We start from the raw sequence: 4,901 nt of genomic DNA, 5'->3' as shown, positions 1-4,901 counted from the left end.
TGACTGATTCCATAAATCTTTCTGTCTTCTCTATCTTTTCAATATACAAGTATGCACTATGGGTGTGTATAAATTAAAATACTTCTAATCTATACTGTGAGCTCCTACAGAGGGGCTACTGTGAATCCATAAAAGGCCCTGGGGAAGGGAGAGGTAGCGCAGGGGAGCAGAGGGCACCTGCCCTCCATCAGGCCATCCACACACACTAATGAAGAGGTAGACTCAATGATCTAGGTCTCAATGGGCTTAGATGTTGACCTGGGCCTTCAAGTGAGGTTTTCCTTCATTATATTTTATGTTGTTTGTTCAACTATTTTTGTAATTGGGGCAAAGTGAGATGTTCAACTAGTCTAAGAATGCTTAACATACCCCATAAACTGTCTGAATCAAAGGTTTTTATTTATTCTTCTGCCAAACACAACTGACTTCCATCTACAATTATTTTTTAAGGTAAGAAACAGTAAGTCAACTGAACAAAGAGCTGGGGCTTTGGGCTCTGGAACATTATTACACACTGACTGAGAAACACAGGGGCTCAGGATGGGTTCTAGTCAGGCTGGCCGCAGCAGGGCACGAAACTGCCTCAGTGGGCCTTCTCCAAGAACGCTCTGCAGCACCTGACACACTGCTGGTACACCGTCTCAAAGTCAGAGACATTCCTATAATAGGGATCTTCGATAATAAGTTGTTTTTGTGGATCATCACTCCAAAGTAGTTCAATTTTAGCTTTGCAGGTTTTAACTTGATTACTTTTTCTATTCAAATCTCTTAGATTGCTTTCATCCGTACATAGTATATAATCAAATGTGGCAAAATCTTCTTTGATAATCTGTCTTGCTTTATGGGCGTTATGAATGCCATGATTTCTTAGGCAGCTCACAGCTCTTGGGTCTAGGGACTGGCCCAGGTTTCAGTCAGAAACAGCACGACTGTCAATGACCCAATTCTCTGAGATGTTTTGATCAGTTACAAGTTTCCTGAAAAGTGCTTCTGCAATGGGTGATCAACAAATGTTACCTAGACACACAAACAGCACAGCCTTGGTAACCAGCTCCGCCATCTTCCCCTCTTTTATTTTTTGGGATGGAGTTTCGCCCTTGTTGCACAGGCTGGAGTGCAATGGCGCAATCATGGCTCACTGCAACCTCTGCCTCTCCGGTTCATGCAATTCTTCTGCCACAGCCTCAGATTACAGGCACCCGCCACCATGCCTGGCTAATTTTTTTTTTTTTTTTTTTTGTATTTTTAGTAGAGATGGGTTTTTGCCATGTTGGCCAGGCTGGTCTCGAACTCCTGACCTCAGGTGATCCACCCACCTCAGCCTTCCAAAGTGTTGGAATTACAGGCATGAACCACCGCACCTAGCCGTCTTTCTTTTTATTTTTTTAAAAAAGAATAAGATGGGGTCTCACCATGTTGCCCACACTGGTCTTAAACTCCTGGGCTCAAGTGATCTGCTTACCTTGGCCTCCCAAAGTGCTGGGATTATAGGCATAAGCCACTGTGCCTGGCATGAAGATATATTCTTTGAAATATTTTATTTCAGTGTTTTATAGAATATTTCATCTATGTTTCTTAAAGGATTTTTTTGAATATGACAAATGCTAGTATCTTCACAAAATGAATACTAAAATAACTCAATAAGTAATATCACTAGGACTCTCTTTTCAAAGACTAGTTGAGACATAAAAAAAGGTAGCTTCTAATTAGCAGCAATTATTTTTTATTCATTGGAATTATCAAGAGTTGCCCACTTGATGTATAACTGAAATGTTTCTATAGTTAAATTTGATGTCAACCCTGTACACCATAAGACATCCTTCTCAGTGCATTTTAGATTCTGTACAACCAAGTTCACTGGATGCTTCAGAGGCTGACTTGGGATCAGAGTCTATCCCCTAAGCAATTTATTAAGATAACTGATTTTCTACTTCTGTACAGATTAAAATGAATAGGTTTCATTTTGTTTTATAATATGTTGAAGCTTTATAGAAATATTTTAATGTCAAGATTTCCTTTTTTTTTGGAGGTTGCCTGTGGATACTTTTTTTTTTTTTCCATTTATTTATTTTATTGCATTAGGTTTTGAGGTACCAAAATTCCATTTGACCCAGCAATCCCATTACTGGGTAAGGATTATAAACCGTTCTACTATAAGGACACGTGCACACGAATGTTCATTGCAGCAGGGGGAGGGAGGCGCGAGGGGTGGGGTAGGGGAGGGCCGCAAAGAAAGAAAGAGAAAGAGAAAGGGTGAGAGAGAACAGGAGTGTTGCTCTATTTCCCAGGCTGGAATGCAATCTAAAAATAGGTATTAAAAACCTCTTTTATGCCAATAATTGTACTTAACAGCAGAGACAGGAAGGAATAAGGGAAGAAAATAACAACAAACAGCCAACCAATATTTCATTTAAATCTGTGAAATGCTATGCAAATACTGAAGAGTGATTTACTTCTATTTATGTGGTCACTTTCAAAATAGGTGTAATGTGATACTGAAAAAAATGTATGTTCTGTAGACCTGGGGTGAAGAATTCTATAAATATTCACTGAGTTTACTTGTTCCAGGTCTGAGTTCAAATCATAGATGACACTGTTAATTTTCTATCTCATTGATCCGTCGAATATTAACAATGTGGTGTCAAAGTCTCCCGCTATTATTGTGCGGGAGTCCAAGTCTCTTTATAAGTCATTAAGAACTTGTCTTATGTATCTCCGTGTTCCTATATTGGGTGCATATATATTTATGATCATTGACTCCTATTGTTGCATTGACCCTTTTACCATTATGTAATGTCCTTCTTTGTTTCTTTTAGTCTTTGTTACTATTAAAGTCTATTTTGTCAGAGCCGAAAGTTACAACTTCTGTTTCTTTTTTTTTCTCTCCATTTGATTGGTGAATCTTCTTCTAACCTTTTGTTTTGAGTCTTTGTGTGTCTTTGCTTATGAGATGGATCTGGTTACATCGTGCCTATGGGTTTTGACTTTTTATTCAATTTGCGTGTCTGTGTCTTTGATTAGGGTGTTTAATCCATTTAAATTTAGGATTAATATTGATATTTATGAGTTTAATATTGTCATTTATGCTAGCTGGCTATTTTGCACATTAGTTGATGTAGATTCTTCATTATGAAAATACTCTTTACCTTTTGGTAAGTTTTGGGATGACCGATATTGGTTGTTCCTTTCTGTGTGTAAAGGAACAACCAGTATCAGTCATCTTTCAGAAGCTCTTGTAAAGCAGGCCTGGTAGTGATGAAATCTCTGAGTGCTTGCTTGTTTGGGGAAAAATTTTATTTTTCCTTCATTTATGAAGCTTAGTTTGGCTGGATATGAGATTCTGGGTTGAAAATTATTTTCTCTGAGGATATTGAATATTGACCCCAACTCTTTTCTAGTTTGCAGGGTTTCTGCTGAGAGATCTGCTGTGAGTCTGATAGGCTTCCCTTTATGGGTAACCTGACCTTTCTCTCTAGCTGCCCTTAGAATTTTCTCCTTAATTTCAACCCTGGTGAACCTAATGATTATGTGTCTTCGGGTTGCTCTACTTGAGGAATATCTTTGTGGTGGTCTCTGTATTACCTGGAGTTGAGTATTGTCCTGCCTTACTAGGTTAGGAAAGTTTTCCTGAATAATATCCTGAAAAATATTTTCCAACATGGATTCATTCTCTTCATGACATTCAGGTACACCTATCAAATGTAAATTAGGTCTTTTCACATAGTCCCATATTTCTTGGAGACTTTGCTCATTCCTTTTTACTTTTGCTTCTCTAATCTTGTCTTCTCATTTCATTTCATTAAGTTGGTCTTCGACGTCTGATATCCTTTCTTCTGCTTGGTCAATTCAAGTGTTAAAACCTGTGCATACTTCACGGAGTTCTCGTGTTGTATTCTTCAGTTCCATTAATTCACTTATATTCCTCTCTAAATTGTCTATTCTCGTTAGAATTTCATCAAACCTTTTTTCAAGGTTCTTAAGTTTCTTTACATTGGGCTAGAACATGTTCTTTTAACTCACAGAACTTTCTTATTATCCACTTTCTGAAGCCTAATTCTGTTAATGGAACACACTCATTCTCCATCAGGCCTTGTTCCCTTTTGATGAGGAACTGTGATCCCCTGTAGAGGGAGAGGCATTCTGACTTTGGGTATTCTCAGCCTTTTTTCGCTGGTTTCTTCCCATCATTGTAAATTTATCCACCTGTCGTCTTTGTAATTACCGACTTTCAAATTGGGTCTCTGAGTGGACGTCCAACTTGTTGATTCCCAGCGCGGAAATCTGAGCAACCCACTGCGCCGGCTAAAACAGCAGCGTTAAGATTCTTGGTGCTTTTCTGCCCAGGAATCTCCCATCTGGCTTCCTTCTTGAGTCCCTTTTTCAATCAGCTGAATAGGTGACTCTGCCTTCCCAGAGCTCCAAACGTCGACCAAAAGGGGACCCAGTCCCCTTTACTCTGCACCAAGAACCACCACATTAGGGCGCCAGCAAAACTGCCTTGCCGGCCACAAGAGTTGCGCTGGCCACCCGTGGGGCTCCTCTGCTGGGAATCTCCTGGTCCGTGAGCAACAAAAATTTGTCTGAAAGTGTGGCATCCTCTCGTTCTCTGTGCTTTCACTGGGAGCTACAATCCTGAGCTGCCACTAATCAGCCATCTTGGATCTCTCATCTCATGCCCAGCTATTTTTTATTTCTTTAGTAGAGACAGAGTTTTACCATGTTGGCCAGGCTGGTCTTAAAGTTCTAACCTCATGATCTGCCCACCTCAGCCTCCCAAAGTGCTGGGATTACAGGTGCGAGCCACTGGCATACAAATGTATTAATACCCAGCTGGCATACAAATGTATTAATGTGTGCATATGCACAAGAATGTCAAGATTTCCTTTTAACATAAAGAGGAA

At 39.6% G+C, this 4,901-nt stretch overlaps 1 pseudogene across 1 annotated transcript; it reads right to left on the bottom strand.

Annotated features, from left to right (window-relative positions):
• Positions 1–382: 382 nt before the first annotated feature.
• LOC116524549 lies at positions 383–1,060 on the bottom strand (annotated as a pseudogene). Its single transcript, XR_004257387.1, has one exon. The product of XR_004257387.1 is annotated as a low molecular weight phosphotyrosine protein phosphatase pseudogene (transcript).
• Positions 1,061–4,901: the final 3,841 nt, after the last annotated feature.

The sequence above is a fragment of the Sapajus apella genome, unplaced genomic scaffold (assembly GCF_009761245.1).
Source record: "Sapajus apella isolate SASKATOON/1434 unplaced genomic scaffold, GSC_monkey_1.0 scaffold45, whole genome shotgun sequence".
Taxonomy (NCBI): Eukaryota; Metazoa; Chordata; class Mammalia; order Primates; family Cebidae; genus Sapajus; species Sapajus apella.
The sequence above is the reverse complement of the archived record's forward strand: the minus strand, read 5'-3'. Positions and strand labels throughout refer to the sequence as shown.